Below are 20,455 nucleotides of genomic sequence, written 5' to 3'. Positions count from 1 at the left end.
TTATCAAACTCAAAAAAACGGACCAACTGTGGAAAAACACACCAGGAAAGCCACTCTGAAACAAACAACACCCACTTTAATGACTTTAAATGCACTTTACACAAACGTTTTTCTTCTCACTAGATAGTGAAACTTCTTCAGAAAATTACAACATTCAAAAATTCACCCTTTATATAAACTTTAAATTAAATTTGGCGCCAAATACCTCAGTTGATGATGCAATTTTAAAGCTACATAGCCTGCATTTCTCATTCAATAAGCCCTCTTACGGACATATGATGAAAAATATAATTAAAAATACTCTGAGACACATCTGAATTGATTCAAAGTGCATTAAAATGTTAAAAATATCCACATATTTATATTTAAATAGAATGAAATAAAATGAAATGAAATGATTAAAATGCACAAACTACTAACCAGTAAAATATTTAACAAACCAACATCACAAATTTATGAATATATATGTATATATTAAAAATTATTATTATAATATTACTATGAAAAATACAAAAAGTATGTAAATATCTTTCCATTATAGACTACTTTTTCTAAAATTAATAAACAAAATTAATCATTTTTAACAAACATATATATAATAAATATGTATAATAATGAAAATAAATGAATATGAATTCTTGTAAATCCAAAATTAAAAAATCTAAATTTAAACTTAAATTTAAATTTATTTCACCCAAATCTGTTTGAAAACATAATGAATTCTTAAAAAAAATATATATAATATATATAGAAAGTTTTTATTATTTTATCAGTACTTTTATAGATACATTATATTTCATCTATCTAAAATTTTCAATTTTAATAAACACATAATAGAACATTTTTCAGTGATACCTGGAAAAACATATGCATTAAGCCTTATTTGCCAAAGGAGTTCTAATTTTTCCAACAATAAACCAGATGGTCCCCCTCTTCCACCCAAATGTACTTGTTGTATTACTTTAAACTTAAATTTATGTTCAGGGTACATATTTATATGCCTAGCTAAAGCATTCTCCTCTCTTCCTTGATTAATGCATCTTACATGTTCGGAGACCCTGTCTCTCAATCTACGGTCCGTTTTGCCCACATAAAATGCTGTACATCCTTGACATGTTGCTATATAGACCACTCCTTTTGAATTACAGTTGTACCTCCCTTTTAGGTAAATTTTATACCCATTGATGTTGATTCTATAACCTGTGTCCATTAGATAACATAATGAGCAGTTACCACATTGCATCATGCCTGGATTCCTTACAAAGGTATCTTTTTGTTTTTGAAAAAGATGTTTGAAACTATTTGTCCTTCTCCATACAATTTTAGGTTTAAAGTTACCAATACACCCCAAAGTGGTATCATCATTCAATAAAGACCAATTTTTTATGATGATTTCTTTTATATATGCTGCATCAGAACTGAAACTCATGATGCATACTAAATTGAAATTATTTTTCTCTTGACATGCATCAATCCTATCCCTTACTTCTATGATTTCTCCACTGATAAATTCTGCATCCATTCCATTTATCTTACTTAAGATGGGTGTATATACCCCATTACTTCTCTTTCTTATTACTTTGCTCATTATTTCGTCAATAAAACTGGATGGATATGCTCTATTGAGAAACATGGATTTTAAATTGGAGCATTCTTCTTCAAAATCTTTATCTGTTGTTATCATCTTTGCCGCTCAGACAAATTGTCCCTTGAGTACTGACCGTTTCTGGTGAAACAGATGTGCACTAGAAAAATGCAAGAATTTATTCGAGTATGTGGGCTTTCTATATATGAGCACTTCATATTGTTTTAAATGCTTATTTTTAATGAGCTTTATATCTAAATATGATACAGACAAATTATCTAATGTATGAGTAAAACTTAAAAAAGTAGTTGTCCGATTAAACATGGAAACTAGATCTCCAGCTGTTTTCCATTCCTTGGATTATGACAAAAATGTCATCTATGAATCTGACATATAATTTCACTACTTGCTGGAATAAGGCATTAGGGAAAACATATGTGTTCTCCCAATGTGACATCACCATGTTTGCATAACTTGAGCCACATGGTGATCCCATCGCCACCCCCTTCTTTTGTACATAATATTGTTTATCAAAAAATATGAAGTTATATGATAGAATTATGTTCAAAATTTCTTGTACTAAAGAAATTTCGGAAGCTGATGCCTGTTTTTTACGCATTCTTTCCACAACCCATTCTATTCCTTCACTATGCGGAATACTAGTATACAATTCTCTGACATCAATTGTTAAAAAAATATAATCATCTTTATATTCAAACTTGTCCAATCTTTTTAAGAAAGTCCAAGAGTCCCTGATAATCCATTCCTCTTCTACTACATATTTCTTTAATATAACATCTATAAATTTTTTGAGGAATTTCTCCCATCTACTATAGGTCTAAATAAAATGAAATGTTTGAATATCTATTCTTGCTTTTATAAACAACCCGTTTATAAAACTTTTAACAAATTGATTTGCTTTATTATATTCATTAATCAATGCCATCTGATAAACATCAGTTGCCAATATGTCTCTGATGTATTGCATATAATCTGGAACATCCATAAAAACTAAACACCCACCTTTATCTGGGCTCATTATTCTGATATTAGCTTTTAACATACAATCTAAGTTGTCTCTTCTTTACTTAAATTATCAATAAATTTTATGTTGTTTTGACTTAACTTCCTTAAATCTAGTTCACATATTTTTTCAAAAATAGCCAGAGAATTGTGTAAGGGAGGATTGTAACAACTAGATATTCCAAAATCATTATTAACATATTCTTGCTGTACTCCTAACAATTGTTTTAAATTGAGTTTTCTAACGAACAATTTGAGATCACAAATTGTCTCTGCCACATTCATCCTACTCGATGGAACAAAAGTAAGGCCTTTGGAAAGCGTGTCAGCCAAACTCTGTGTAACCTGAAAGGAAGAAAAATTATAAACAACAAAAATCATTATTTTTATTTTTGATAATATCAGGTCCGTTTTGTTCTAAATTAATTTGGGTCATCTCCAGTTGTTCTGATTTCTCTTCTTGTCCCTTCGATTTCTCTGTGGATACCTCCAAAAACCCTGATTTCTGTTAATTGTTGACCCATTAACAGTTTCATTTCTTGAATTATTAATGTTATTATGACTTTTTAACCGTTCACTTCGCCTCATTTGGTTTTGTTCTGTGACATTAATTTCCTGTTGTTGTTGTTGCACTACAGATACATGAGGATTAAGCACATTCCCATTGTTGGAGTTGTTATTATTAGTACTAATTATATTCAATCCATTTTCGTTGTTAGATTCTGTAAAGTCATCTAAAGAGTCTAAATGCTTATTCTGCCATACTTGTGTGTGGGTGGTGGCACTGGGTAAGCCATACCTTTTTCGTATTGTGTTCTATCTCTTTCTAGTTTTTTAATCTTTGTTTTCCTCATTTTTTCTATATGCTGTTCTATACTTTGAAAACTTCTAATATAATCATACTTGTATCTTATAAAGTCATTATGCTGCTTAATAGTTGAATCCAGTTTCTCTATTGTGTCCCCCAAGTCTTTGGTAAAAGCAGCATAATGTTTGATCATTGTCTGCATCAATTGAAATCCTTGCTGATCAAATAAACTTAACAAATCTTTATGAAATTGCGAACCCCGGAATTAAGCCTGTAGGATAACGCCAACTTCTGAGGCCTTTCGGCACAATTTCCGCCTGCAAACATTGTTGAAAATATTCAATTTCTAAAGTCAATTTTTTATATTTCAACATGTTTGAATCTAATTCATTAAGCAAATTTGGCAACACAATATGATCGTTTTGTGTATTAGACTGTTCAGTTGACTCTTGATTAGATCTGTACAGACCAATAGGTGAAATAAGCCAATCTTTTAAATTCGGCATCTGCGTTAGTTCTCTTAAATTCATCTGATCTAGCAGAACATCATTATTAATGCTTAGATTTTGTATAACATATGCCATATTATTATTTTTACTACTATTATTACGATTATTAACAGCCCCTTCAGAAATAGTAATAGATTGCTGTGCCTTATCATTTACAACATTCATTTGTAGCCCCGAATTATTAGTAAAAGTACCTGCTTGCATCCGTACTGCTTGTGGTTGCCCCGTTGGATTCAAAATTGTTGACTGCCCTAAATGCAAGTCATTAGAGTTAACCCTTCGGTTCTGTGCAACTGTTTGCTCAGGAACTGCAGATACTTGTCAATTATTTTGTAAAAATGTGATACGCTGATGTTGGTTGTTGCAGGAGCGTCATATTTTCCAAACTTGCGCTCATAGAATCCATTCTTTGAGACAAAAGCTCCAAAAGCATTGTTAACTTGCCCATCTGCTCTCCTTCATTAGTGAGAAATGACTTTATTTCATTCTATTTAAATATAAATATGTGGATATTTTTAACATTTTAATACACTTTGAACATCAATCATGATGTGTCTCTATTCTATTTAAATATAAATATGTGGATATTTTTAATTTTTTATAATAATTTGATTCAATCAATTGTGATCTCATTTTTAATTATATTTTCATCATATGTCCGTGGCTTATTGAATGAGAAATGCAGGCATTTGGCACCAAATTTAATTTAAAGTTTATATAAAGGGTGAATTTTTGAATGTTGTAATTTTCTGAAGAAGTTTCACTATCTAGTGAGATGAAAAACGTTTGTGTAAAGTGCATTTAAAGTCATTAAAGTGGGTATTGTTTGTTTCAGAGCGGCTTTCCTGGTGTGTTTTTCCACATTTTTTGAGTTATCACTTGTGACATAGGCAAACTTACATTTATATAAAAGTAATCAAAACATATTAGCAAGGTCAGTACACACATTATACACATTATATATATATATAACTAATATATAATCAATCCAACATCAAAACAACATAAATTCTTTCAATTTTTTCTTTTTTCTCCCTCCTCCCCAAAACATTTTAAATGTATTGTTTCACTTTTCTAAAGATCACACTCCTGTTCTTTTATCTCTGTTTACAATTGTCACTACTTCAAGTATGGATGATAGAGCCTTTTTTTTTTTTTTTTAATTAATTTTTTTTTGGCAGCCATTAAACTAAAAAAAAAAATGCCTACAGTTTAGATCTTGTATCCCCCTCAAAAATTATTTTTTAGAGTCTGCTTGGGGTATAAAAGTACCTATGCAAACACTTCTAAGGAAAAATCCTAAATCTTCTTAGACAGCCATGCATTACAGAGGTCCTCAACTAATCTTTCTTCCCAATCTTTTTCTGACCACCTCTTATTTATTCCTATAGTTATTGTGCAATATTTTATATGCCATACTAATTATTCCTTTTTAACAACTGCTTCTATTCTAGATTCAACTAAAATGCAATCAGTGCAGGTCTTTCACTTTCTTTTTGCCTATACTCTGATATCAATCAATGACAGGGAAGGCAATCTTTAGCCTGCATTCCAAATGCCTTCTTGACCTCTTACCATTTTATTACCTTTCCCTCTCTAATTATTTATTCCCAATACATTGGGTCCATTGCCAGCTTCTTCCAATAAATTCCAGTCTCCTCTTGCCTATTCTGTGTGCTCCTAATTACAGTCAACCCTTTTGGCAGAATCTCCTTTCTCTATTCTCATGCTGTCTTAGTTCTTAACACTCATTCTGCTATTTTATAACTATAATGTTCAGTATGACTTTTGTTATTCTCCTTAAGGATCTGCACCCAAAATCCTACTCTTTCCTTGATTTTTGAATTTCCCCCTGCTTTCATCATCATCCCTTTTGACTTTGAAATGTAGCTTTCTGCTTGTTTTATATATAACAATGTAGCTGTAAAATATCCCTTCAAATCAGTTAATCCTAAAACTACTTGGTTTATTTGAAGGATCAGGTTATCCTACTTAACTCTTGTTCTTTTCTCCTTCCAGATAAAATCCTTCAACTCTTTGTTAATTACTATCCACAACTTTTCCTCTGGTTGATAAAAATATGCCTGGGATGTGTATACAACTAAAGAGACTAAAAACATTTTTACTGCTTGAATCTTGCTGTCCGCATCCATAGACAAGAGCTTCCAGTTTCTCAGTTTTTGTATTATCTTTTGTTTAGTCTCTTCCCACATAATCTTAGCTGTCGTAATAGTGTCCCACTTAACCCATACTCCTAAAGAATTCATTTTATCATGTCTCCATAAATACTGGTGTTGCTGAACCAATTCTTGTATGGGTACATAGTTTAAAGCTATAGGCTTTGTTTTGTCTTCATTAATTTTATATACCGAAGGAAAAAAAACTAAACTGTCTCAGAATGTTTCACATCATGGAGATGTCCTTTTCTGGTTCTGTCAGATACAAAATAATATCATCTGTAAATAAAGTCAACTTTTTTTGAATACGATACCAAATATATTCTTGAATTTTTAAGTCTACGATAGGGAAGTCATCTCTAGACTTTAATCCAAATGTCTTCTTGGCCCCTTCCCATTCTGTTACATTTCCCTCTCTAATTATTTGTTCGCAATACTTTGGTTCATTTGCCAGCTTCCTCCAGTAAATTCCAGCTCCCTCTTGGCCATTCTCTATACCCCTAATTGCAGTCATCCCTATCAGCAGAATCTCCTCTTGCCATCCCCATGCTGGCTTACTTACCGGCCAGCTCCCTATTGACACATTCATTCCTTCTCACAGGATAAGAATTAGCCTATTTGTTTGCAGGGCATGATGAGAGCCCTATGGCTTATTCTTCAAGTGCCTGGGGGCAGTTTATCAGCCCATTCATTTCTCCTTTAGAGATGAGAGTCAGTTGCTGGCAGACCATCATTCGCATGAGGATCTCCTCACCGAACTCTCCCCATGGCAGTTGGTGGCTTTGCAAAATGACACTACTCTAGGAAAGCTTTTGCTGCATGCCTTCATATGCATTGGACATCCCCAGGCTTATAGTGTGATCTGCCTGAGCCATCAGCTACTATGTACTAAATGCTAACCCTCCATTTGAAATCAGTGGTATAGCAGGGCACACCTTATCTGTCCTTTCCCTCAGGAAGACAACACTGACAACAGCTGCTTACACCCACCCTCCCCTGCCTCAGTCCTTCCATCACCATGGTACTACTTGGGCCTGGGTTGGGTCATAGTCAGGGCTTTATCCTTCTAAGATACATGGCAAGGCATACCTTATTCTGCTTCTGAGGTCTCAAGTTCTCTTTCTTCAGACTACCTTAGATCATTATCAGCCTCAAAATGTATTTCAATGGGGACTCAAACAAGGAATGTCCTGTAATACATTTATAACATTTTGCTAAACTCTTGTTTTTCACATGCCCCTGTTTTCCAAATTTGTCAAAGCATCTGTTTGGACATTGTCTATGTGCTCAATATCTACACAAAAATGGCAGCACTTAGAGTGCCCTGAAGTTGTCACCAAACAAAAAATTAGGCATACATGTCATATTTTAATTTTCTACCTTCTACTCCAAAATTCCATTTGATCAATAGCATTATTTAAGACCAGAATATTTTCTTTCATATTTGCTTTTTGATTGTTTTGGTTCTTGAATCTTCCTTTATTAATGTACCTCTATTGCAACAACCAAATCCATTCTTCCTGCACAGTATCTCATTCTGATATGTAATGCACCACATATTTTCTCTTCCATAATTCATTTATCAAAGTTAAAAAAATCTTATGTTCAAATAAAAATGTCAGTTAAGCTCCAGCCATGAGTGTATGAAGAACTGGATCTTAGTGCAGTGTTAAAAGGCTTGATCATGGTTTCCCAAATATATTCATGTCCAACAGATGAGGTTTCTTATATCTCAGGCTCAAAACTTTCTCCTCTTTGGTGCCTGAAATTCATCATACTATCCTTCCTGGACAACCACAACATTCAGTCTTTGTTGCAGCCAGCTCTCAGGATTGTCACAATGTATACTGGTGTTATGAATATATATACATTGTTGAGATGAACAAATGAGAGGCATAACACACAGTGCTGCTTTCACAGAGAGGCTTTACTTAAGACTTACATCCACTCACTAATCACATAAGTGAGGTTAATTTTGTCCAGGGTATGTGAACATTACCATGGTCTTCTTACTATCGAGTCAGGACTGGAAATAATTAAGGAAGCTTGAATTTTGTCAAAAGCAGTTTGAAATGCATTTTACTATTTGAGCTTGATTGTGATATAAAGTCACGGGTAATGTTCTCAGCATAATGAAAGGTTTCAAATGGCTGACATGCTTGGAGCGTGTAATTTATGAAAATTGTAAAAAATGAAGTTCCAAGAACCGACACTTTAAGGACACCTAGTTCAATCATTTGAACTTTTGACATTTGACAGGCTGTTGTCCATCTAATAGCTTCAACTCTTTAAAGTCAGGTAGAGAGCAGTGATAGGAGGGAGAAGGACAGGCTGAAAAGGGGGAGGTGCTCAGTTAGGATGGCATGGTGCACCATGTCAAGGACCTTCAGCAAGTCAAAGAAGATGTACCCTATAGCTTTTCTGTTGTACTTCCTTTCTCTGATATGGTTGACAAAGGTTAAGAGCTTAAGACAGCAGTTTCAGTGCCATCGTTGGGTCAAAAAACATGCTAGGTTGGAGACAGGCATGGACGCCAAAACCATTGAGCCAGGGGGAGGGGAAGCCCCTCCACTTTTACAGCTGCAAGACCTGTCAGGACAAATTAATGAAGTGGAGTTTTCACGCTAATGTGGATTCACGTGCAGAAGTTAAACTAACAACAGGTAGTTTACTTGATTTTGATGCGGAAGGCTTTGGGTACTACTCCCACAGTATGCAGATGGATCACTGATACTGTACTGTGTTGTGTTGTACTTTAATGGGAATGGATGCTGCAGTCCTATGAATGTCTTTCTTTGGAGGAGTTACCTAGTAACTATGAACCTGTTATCAGTTTACCATCCATTCCCCATTGCAAAATTACTAGCTTATCATTTCTTAATGTAGCATAGGCAATTTATTCTTCAAGGGCAACAGACACTTTATTTGTAGATGAAACAATGAAATATAAAGTTGTTTGCTAGCAGCAACCTCTTCATTAGTTACAGATCCCTTTAATGTGGAATTATTGAGATGACTTACTTCTGTAGAGATTTTGCATATTTACTGATATTGGTGGATTGTAATGAGAGAAGTTTGAGTGGCCTTTTATTGTTGAAATTTTCTGAAATGGGTAGTTTTGTCATTATTGGTACATACATTTTGTTTCATTGCTTACTAGAAGACTTTTTCAAACTACAAATTTAAAACACATTCCAACAAGTGATGCTGTATTATACAAGGAATATAATTTAATACAATCAGGTTAATACAATCAGGAAAATGAATCAAAGAATGTATACATGTATGCTTGCTCACAGGATGCAGATCAGAACAGGGGAAGAGACCAGTCATCAATGGAGTCCCCCAGGGTTCGGTGCTAAGATTTTTTTGGTTTGGCATATACATCTCAAAAGTAAATGGAAATACCAAAGGGCTTTGGCCGACTAAGTTGAGACGACTGCAAGCTAGGAACAGTTATTGAATCCCCAAATGACCTAACCATCATGTAGGAAAGTTTGTCCCAAACAATAACTGGTGCCAGAATCATGAATTGAAACTAAACTCCAAGAAATACATTATCGTATCCTTTGGGAAGCCATCTACTCCAGGGAACTGCCAAACTGACAATGCCCCCTGAGAACTGACCCAGTTTTTTGGCATTTGGGAATTTCTGTGTACAGTGACCTAACCTTTGACCAACATGTGCCCAGAGTTATAAGAAAGTCTTTCTATATTGCACAGCTTATAAACAAACTAATTGTGGCTAGATCTAGAGATGTTATTGTCCCCCTTTACAAAGCCCTCATTAGGTCAATCATTTTGTATAATGCCCACTTTGGCATGCATCTGTTCAGACCCATGCAACAACTGGAATACCACAGAAATGCCTTACTAAAAGGATACAAGTCCTAAACAATAGGTCTTGCATGGACCATCTCAAAGATTTATCATTTTACTCAGTATCCTACAGAGTGCTTAGAGGTGACATGTCTGGCATACAAAGCATCCTCCGACCTAATACAGATGGACCTACTGAACATCAGCAAGTAAAATGGCATCAGAAATACTCAGTTCAGGTATCTAAACTGAATGTTGTGGAGAGATGGATATATATCCAGAACAGACTATCCATTCAATTAAAACAAAGCTCATCCCTGTCCATATTCAAATGCAACTTGGATCTAAGGATGGGTAATAGAAAATGTACTCCAGGATTGCCCCTCATGCCACTAATGGACAGAGACAGTTCCTAAATGCTGCATCCCTTACATGAGTCCCCTCAAATTATCTATAGTGCGATCATATTTATTTTCACTAGAGCTAATATACAGTTATCAGCCATGGGATAGGTAAGACCAATCAGGAAATGTTAATTCAAGCACCAAAATGGAAATTGGATAAGCTTAAAATGTCCTCCAAATTAACATATGTTGTGGTAGTAAATAGTTTTAAAAAATTGCACTTTTTAGATCACTAAGTGCACCTAACACCCCCCCCCCCCCAGTCTTCAAAAGCTTCCGGCAACTCTGGAGATAGGTGTTTGTTGTTTGTTAGGTGTTGTAAACTTTGGTGGTAAATAACTTTTTTGAGAATTTTTAAGGGTGGCAGATGTAAGTAAATGGGACAATATTGGGTGAGTTCAGGGGAAGTGCTTTCTTTTTTGAAATAGGATGATAGTGGCAGATCTCCAACTTCTTTCATTTAGTTATGAAGATAGCTAACAGGCTCATCTGATGGCAGAAAGTAAACAAATGATAGACAATGCCGAGATGCCCATGAAATTTAAAGAATACATACAGGGGTTTGCGTTCTGAAACTACCTTTTTTCATTAACATTTGTATACTTTTGATCATAACTCTCAACTTCTTTATCAAGGATCAGGGACAAATCCCCAAAATCTGGGATGATTTCTAAACATTACTCTAGTTTATGTAGAAAGTTAAAAGAACAATGGTTTTGCATCAACATGCATTTTCTGAAAAATATGAAGTATGAAATGTTGTTGACTGACTGTAATCCTCAGTGTTTTACAAGATGAAAATCAAATATTTTGTGAGAGATGGGGTTAAAATAAGAGGCAAATCAAGGACAGTTAAGAACTATGCTTTTTGATCAGTTTGGGAGGTGTGTATGTCATGGCAGCTGTGCATTCAGCTATGTTCTCTTCTTCAATGGGGTAACTGTGGACTCCCTTTCCTTGGCTGTGGGCTTGCAGAATGCTGCTGGGTGTCAGGAGAAGTGTTTGATTCCCAAGCGAAAGGGTAAAGAGAAAACACAGAAGCAGCAACTATAAGAAGCAGCACTGAACAGCTAATTTGTAAGGAGGGTGTCTAGTACTACTTGAAAGGTAAGTTAGAAATACAGACATTTGTAAATAGTCACTGCAAAGAGGATTACGAAGGCCATGACTTAACCCACTCTTTTTTTATTACTAAGAAATCATCAGTGACATAACAGGAACATTGTTACACAGTGTATTATGTTTGCCAGAATCAGTGTGAAAACAATCATTGCTATGACTCATGAATACGTGTGTGTGTGTGTGTGTGTGTGTGTGTGTGTGTGTGTGTGTGTGTGTGTGTGTGTGTGTGTGTGTGTGTGTGGACATGTGTTATTGTGTATCTTGTGGAAAACTGTGGTAAACTTGGCTTGTCAGGGCAGTGCCAGTGTGTGTGTGTGTGTGTGTGTGTGTGTGTGTGTGTGTGTGTGTGTGTGTGTGTGTGTGTGTGTGTGTGTGTGTGTGTGTGTGTTTGCGTATAAAAAATAATGTCGACGGGCACATACATAAATCTTCTTAGTAGCAGAAAAAAATGGCGAGTCATTAAATAAGACATAAAATGTGTCCATGACAGAACATCTATCACCTATCTGGGGAACACAACTCCTGAAGTATAAGTGGATTTAGATACAGTCCTAACAAAGGCTTCTGCCCTGGACCCGGCTCAGTACTGACCCCCCCAGAGGTGGCTCTAGCACAGTATGCGGAAGTTTTGGGGTTTGATTCCAAAATAATTGCTAATATTATGCTTTTACTTTGATGATTCTACCAGTGCCTAAACAGAGGGCTTTCTCTGTATTTGTGGGTAGGTGTTTGTAACGGAATCTTGATACCATGCTGAGCCTTTTTTAACTGAAAGGATAGGCACTTAAGGGAAAATTTAACACCTACAGTATCTGTCCAGAGGCTCCTGTTGGTCCCATGGCAGTGACACTAGTATGGTATACTGGAGGTCTTGGATTTTAGTTCCAAATAATATTAATATTTTTCTTTCACTTCTCTTATTATAACAATGCCTAAGCAGTGGGTTTTCTCTGTATCTAAACTGAATGTTGTGGAGAGATGGATATATATCCAGAACAGACTATCCATTCAATACATTCAATGTGTTTCGGGCACAGAGGTCACTATAACTTGTGCGGAGCTACAGATGGTGTGGTCATTGTTTCTTTAACTTTCCTCAAAAATTAGACATCAAAGGTGTGCAAAGAAGGTCACTATAATTTGTCTAGGGGTAGGGCACTCTTTAGGATCAATAACATGGAATATATTACTGCGATTGTTATTATTTTCACTTTCCTCACAATCAAAATGAAACGTATGGAGGAAGGGGGAAGGAGATACACTGTGTATGTATCTGTGACAGCAACAAGCTGAAATATGTCACTGTGCTCTATTTGCTCGATTTGTTCTTTCACTTTCACCCCAATCTAATGTCAGAGGAGTACACAGAAGGAGTATCTTTTGGGGTTAGGGGTAAGGAGGCATGCTGTGTAGCTATAAAGTCCACAAAAACATCCAACAAACCACTCAATGGCTCCAAGGATTATAAATAAAAAAAAGGTAAGCGCTTTCATGGAGTACATACACCACTTCATCAGACCAGGCCTGATGAAGTGGTGTATCTACACCACGAAAGCACTTACCAAATAAACTTACCTATTTTTATTTATAATCCTTGGAGCCATTGAGTGGTTTGTTCGATGTTTTTGTGGACTTTATATTTATCTTTGATATCTGACAACCTCATTCTACTGACTGCGATTTGTTTGGTGTTTGGATGCTGTGTAGCTATAATGACAGCAGTTACCGTAAATATATGACTGTGGTAATTTTTTTTTTCACTTTTATCCTCACTAACACCAGAGGAGTGCACAGAAGATAACTATCTTTTATTTTGTTTTGGGAGGATGGGAGGCAGGTACTCATCCCGGACAAAACATATGTGCGTTTACAAGCATTTATCTCTTCAGTTTATATGTAACTACTTCCCAGTTTATTTGTAGCTACTGTTTTGTCAGATTTGAACAGTAATCCTTGGTCTGAACTTATTTCCTGCTTTAAAGAGAAACAAAAATAAAACAATTTATTTCCTTAGTCACACTTTATTGTTCAGGTCATCATTGTATCAATGGTTGCAAAAAAAGCTATAATATACACCTCAGACCATCCAGGACCCCATAGCTATTATACTGCAGTATTTACCACTTTTAATGTTTTGAAATGAGGTAGGAAAAGAATGTAGAAAAAAAGCTAAAACATAAGACAAAGGCTGGGGCGTGTGCCAGGACAGCAGTACATTGAGGGCATGGAGCCCTTTGTCTGGGGCTTCATATCACCTAATGCCAGCCCTGAAATCTCTGTCTATGGTATTTAAATTTATGTTTCTGGGCATGACTTGTTAAAAGGGGTGTGGCTACCCTGAAGTGAGGGGTGTGTTTACATTACACAGGGGTGTGGTTTACTTATAAGGAAGTGGGAAGATATAACAGTGGCAACCCTGAATTCTATGACGGTTACTAATAAGGTAGTACTTTGCCAGTAAACAGCCCATATTTTATTTTATTCCTGCCATTTCAAATCATTCACCATACTTAGCCTTGGTCATCGTAAGACAGCTGAAGTAGATCTGAATGCTCCAGGATCAACATCAGTCTAAACTTGTTCAGGAGGACCCCTCTTCTGCAGAAATATTCAACAACAAGAAAAATAGAGTTTGAATATTATGTTCTGCCATGTGTTCCACACCTCAGGAATTTCCAGAAACTAGGATCATAGTCCTTGGTCTAAGTTCCATATCCAAACATTTTTCTTTCAACATTCATATTCCTGAATAGTTTTTAAATTTGTATACAGATCCTCATTTTGAAACTCAAGAAATTCATACAGATTTTTATGAGATTTAAGAGACTGAACTGGTAAAACATTAGATTTTAATGAAACTGGTTTGATACGAAAGTTCGTCACTTCTGTTAATAAGTTTATTCACCCATAACTTAGTAAAGGTACTGCTGTCTTTGAAGTCTTTTTATATCTATCTGGGAACTTGGACTAAAGGAGTGCACACAAATGTATTAAAAAGAATCTCAGCAGATTAAGAAGTTAACCCAGTAGTGGAAGGACCATTTTGCATTGAGGTAATACTAAACAATTATAGAAGAAGTAGGAACTGATTTTTGCCATGTGGCACATGCAAAATTACTTACTGCACAGCTGCACTGCAAAGAACCCTGGCAATTATTTTGTTCTTTTTGGCTGTGGGCAAGAAATAATTTTCTTACTTTTTGAGTTATAACATATTAAAAGTTACATGACTAGATGACTACAGCCCCAAGAATATGTTTCAGAAGTGTATAGCTTTCATTTCAAACTAAAAGCCAATCATCACAAAATAAAATACTAGAAAATGGAAATCAAAGTATACATAAATAGTTTTTGGGGTTTTGAATATTATAAAAGAGATACAAGAACTGGATGAGGGATCTTTAGAAAAGGGAATGAACAAATTACATACAAGTGACTGAAACTTGTGGGAACAATCTATGCATAATAATATTCAGAAGGAGGAAGAGTGAGGGTTAAGGGAAGGCAGGCATTCAGCAAGTTTTTGTAATGTTAGGCTGATGATAGTAGCAAAGAAAATGTCTGTGATGCATTTTGTATTTAAATGGAAAAATTTAAAAATGGTTTGTTTTTCTTTCTGTTAATGTATGTTTGCCTGTGTCTTAAGTTATAATTTAATAAAGATTAAAAAACATAATATTAAAGCAGTTACATTTCTGTAATCAAGCATGATAATCTAAGTACAAAATGTAGTTTTTGCAGATGAGCTGAAGCTAACACATTTTGTTAAAATCCAAAGAGAACAAGATAACCTCAGCTCCATATACAAACAGTAAATAACTTATGTTCTTAACAAAACAGTTAAAAGTTTTACTTCATGCAACTCCCTGTAGGCAGAAGATAATAGACACTGTTTCAGATGCAGCAATAACTTTCAGCTTGAACTTTGTATACTTTACCAGAGAATACAAATTTAGCAACTATGTTAAAACTTAACTTTAAATAAAATTTCTAGAGCACTAGACCAATCATATTGATTGGTTCTACAATATTATAAGCACAAGAATAAAATGAGTCACAATAAAAAAGATGCCAAATGGAGTTTAAACTTCCCACATGGCTCTTGGTATACACGTACTAGTCATAGTGATAAACCTCTTACGTGTCCACGTCAGTTACTCTTGCCTTTTTCAAATCTTCTGCCATCTCACTACTGAGGATTCATTTGGATCAATTGTTATCCATTAACCAGCCTAACACACATGAGGTAGCTTCTTTGTGGGATATGGGTAGGGTATAAATGCACCCATAATAATATGCTTAGCAGTGTTGGTTCTAAGGGAGAGTTGTTTATTGGAGGTGATTATAAGCTATGCATATGGGATAATGTGCATGACAAGGTTGTTCTGGTGATTTTTACAATGCCTCTTCCTCCTTTATGAAAATCAATTGTGCCTACTGAGTCAGTTTCTGAATCTAGTATGTGGTGCTTTAGCAGTTTCAGGCAGGACACTAAGATGTCAGTTGTAGTATCCTGTGCGAGATACTACTGGAGTTCTTTTGGGCAGGTTTGAAGGCATAAGGCACATTCTAACATGGAAATATGGGTTACTAAGGTATATTATATTGATAGTGGGGGTTTGGGGTCAATGTCCCTTGCATATAGTAAGGACTGGGAGAATGTGCAATATATCTCTGAATGTAGAATGCAAGGCAGATAATTGCTGGAAATGTGAGAATTATGCATTTTAATTTGCAGTTGTAAAAGGATGTTTTAGTTGATTATGAATAGTTGAGTGCATGTTGGACAGTATGGTTTTTGAAGTGAATGGTTCTGCAGACAATATATTATAGAAGAGTTGTAGTATATTGTGATTTTTGTGAGACCTGCAGACAGACAAGAGTTCTATGGCTCTCGGCTGTTCTAAAGAAGTATAAGAAGGTAGCTATGTGAAGAGTCATGAAAATTGTGTAAATGTATATTATCGTTGTAGTGGAGAACTCATACAAGGGGAATTAGACTTGTTTATATTTGAAGCTGGGCATGAATCTTTCTTGTATTAAACTGTCTAGACTATGTATGTAATGTGTGCAGTGATTGTGCAATGTTTAATGTAAAAATAACATAATGTCTGCTGTCAAGAAATGTTGTCACATTATCATATAGTTGTGGTGAGGAATAAAAGTAATTGAGTATGAGAAGGTTGAGATGGGGATGGGTGAGATGAACATTAAGGGCGTTCATAAAAGTATATTTTTTGTGAGGCTTCAGCATCACAAAAATAGGTATCTCCAGCATGGTCACATTAAAAAAAAATGATATGGATAAACTGCATTAATTATCTGTATTATCTGTCCATATTTGAGCATATTTCCTCAAAATATCATCTGTATTCTACAACACACTTTCAATACTTTATGCCTTATATTTCTGAACTTGCAATGAAGTACTAATTATTCTTTTTTATTATATTTGCATGACATTTCAACTTTTTTATGATTAATGTTATCATTTTGTGTACAGTGATCTTCAAATGCTGCATTAGATTCAATAGTGCACTATTCCCATCCTCAGTACTGCTCAACCCTTCATGCTGAATATTTATATAACTGTTCTCTGTGAACATTAAAAATTCTGAATTTGCACAACATTTCTGCTGCAGTGATTCTTAATTTAACTTGTGTTACATTCTGAAGCTGTAATTCAGTCATTATTTAATGGGTTCTGTGCTATACCTAAGCATTTAAAAAATTGCATAGGTTCTCTCGTTTTTATGCATTTTTACCATTTCTTTTCTACATTTGAAACTACAGCAATAAATGGAATTTGTTTTACAATTTGCTTTGTTTTTGTTTTTCTGTGTTGTTAAGTGGAGTAATCAGCATAGCTCTATTTAAACACTGTGTTTTAGTACTTTTCATACTCAGAACAAACAGCCAATTTTCGCTTGCTGTGTGTGTTATCTAATGCTTGTGGTTATTAAACCCAGCAACAGCAGGGCTTAATTTCTATAGTTCTAGGAAGATAAAACACTATTGGCTAGAGTTTTAGCAGTTTCTGATTTTCATTTTCCCTGTTTATGTGTGTGTGTGTGTGTGTGTGTGTGTGTGTGTGTGTGTGTGTGTGTGTGTGTGTGTGTCTGTGTATGTGTGTGTGTGTATATATATATATATATATATATATATATATATATATATATATATATATAGGGTCTATATCAGAACATTGAAGTATTAAAACTTCGAATGTTTTGATATCGAACACTATTCACTGAACGCTAAGAATAGCGAAGCTGCCGAACAGAGAATTCTTTCCTCGGGAAAGAATTCGGTTGGCCGTTTCTGTGGCTTCGCAATTCTTAGCGCTGTTGTGGAAAGTTACGGGTTGGGTTCAGGTAAGTGTGCGATTGTTTGTACATTAGGGTTAGGGGCGGGTAAAGTGAGTTAGGGTTAGGGCGCGGGTTAGGCGTGTGTGCGATAGTGACAGACTTTAGGGTTAGGAGCGGTTTAAGTGAGTTAGGATTAGGGCATTAGTTAGGTGATTGTGCGATAATGACGGACCTTAGGATTAGGGTTTTGGTTAAGGTAAGTGGGTAGATAGTAGTGTATGTTTAGTTTAGTGTAGAGTTAGATGTAGGAATTTAAGTGTATGTGTGTGGTTGCTGTTTGTTTGATGTGCTTGTGTTGTGTGTATGTGTTTCGGAGCAGCAAATTTTTTCCATGGGAAAAAAATTCACTGTTCGGAATGTTCGATATTTTCATGTTGAGATGTTTTGGGGCTGATGAAATAGCGTTAGCTATTTTCATCTTTCGATAACGTGATATAAACGCGTATATATATATATATATATATATATATATATATATATATATATATATACACACACACACACACACACACACACACACACACACACACATATATATATATATGTGTGTGTGTGTATATATATATATATATATATATATATATATATTTATATATATATATATATATATATATATATATATATATACACACACACACACACACACATATATATATATATATATATATATATATATATATATATATACACACACACATATTGCACAATGCACAAGCAGTTAGCCATTTTTGTCCTACACTAAGTCTCCTGGAAGTTAAGCTAAAACTAAAGAAAGCATTTGGACTCCATTTGTCATAAAGAAAAATACGTTTATACTACTGCACTTATCTTACCAATTAAGTCAGTTTTGTTATCCACCCACTGACCCAATTCAGGTTGTGCTTTTAAATTTGGTGGCTTTTGAGCTGTCGACTCCTTCTGCATATTTGGCCTTGGCAGCTACTCCAAGTCTCAGCTCCTCTGCCCATTTTACCAGGCACTGCCAGATCAAACTGGAAAGGCCCTCCCCTTAGACTGTTAAAATTTGATTTAGTCTTTGTTTAATATCATTTCACTCATTTAATGCCCACTGCAATATTTTTAGTTTTAACCCCTTTCCCATCTTACTTTTAAAATGTATAACATCAGGGACTAGACTACTAATCACTGGAGAATGTGTGAGCTGCTTTTATGGAATCAGCTTGGGATTACTGCTTCTGGTTTGCGCCTGGTATGAGAAGAAGCAGAAGGGCATTATTTTCCAACCTTTCTAGAGATCACCAATCACTGGAAAGCATGAAAATTACTTCTTAGTATCCAGCTTGGCACTTGTGATACTGTTTTGCTCCTGGTGAGAGAAGGCGTCAAGGGAGGACTGATTTCCTGCTGGTCTGGGACTGGGTAATGCATATGAGACTTCACTGAGTGGTTTGGTTGCAGTTTTGGTGAGAACCCTCTTTAGGGCCTTTGTGCAGTTGGGCTTTCTGTTGCTTCTTGCTGTTGTAGGTTTCATCCAGGGGCTCTATGAAAAGAAGACTACAGAAAGTGTACTTAACTCATCAACACATGGATTAATACTACTTCTCAGGAAGCAGCTTGGAATTACTGCATATCTTTGCTTCTGGTGAGAGAAGAAGCAAAGAATCATTGATTCCTAGCCATGTGCATCTCTAGTGAGACCAGCACTATCTTCACTACCAAACAGACAGCACCTCCAGTTATCAGCTCCAAACCTCAGGTAGTCCATCCTCCATAAGCCCACATTAGTAAGTACCTGGAACCATGGACTTTCACATTTAAACTGCCTCAATAGCCAGCTTGATTGACAAATGGCATTCTGAGACAATGTACCAATTCTGTCATGTTTACTGAAAATAAACTACTACTCCCACAGTGTTTGAAAGATGTAGTTTTATAATGTAAAGTGCATATGTTTTCCAGTGTCTTCAGTGCTAGATGAATTGCTTGAAATCACTGTAAAGGTGTTGTCTTAGCTAGTCGTTGAATTGGTTTCTGTTAGCATTTAACATTTAGCTAACGTTTGTGTGTTTTTACATTAAGAAGACTTGGGATTACTTATCTAGTGGAGGACATTATAACATTATTAAAATTTTGCGCTGAAGGGAAAATTGTTGATAAATAGCATGTTATGTTTAGCATTATAAAAAAAATTTAATTCAAAGTAAAATAAGGAAATTAGAAACAGAATAGGATAAATTCCAGAAAGCAAGTGCTACTGATATTGCTGAAGGTAAAGTTAATGTTGGGTTGAATGGAAATATTTGCAGTGAATGTCATACAGTAAAAGATTTAACATTTGAGGATATCATACTATCAGTCCAGATTTAACTGAGTGTGCTAAGTCGTGTTGGCACAAAAAAATAGAAGCATTTCTTCTTCTTCTTCTTTAATGTGGATCAATGTATCCGATGAGTCACTGCTTGGAAACCCAGTGGTTTTTAAAGACACTAATAGTACATTGTTAAACTCTTTTAATTCATTTATGGACACACTGCAGTATATTTGCAATACATTTGAAAAGCTGGAAGTAGTAGTCAATAATAATGCACAAATACGCTTTGAATCAATAAATTGGATAAAGCAGCAGAAACTTTAAAAATAGCAGATAATAGAAATAAACAGCAAAACAGCAACTAATAA

Source organism: Protopterus annectens, chromosome 5.part0 (genome assembly GCF_019279795.1).
Source record: "Protopterus annectens isolate FY-2018-M chromosome 5.part0, PAN1.0, whole genome shotgun sequence".
NCBI lineage: Eukaryota > Metazoa > Chordata > Ceratodontiformes > Protopteridae > Protopterus > Protopterus annectens.
This window is presented reverse-complemented; position numbering follows the sequence as displayed.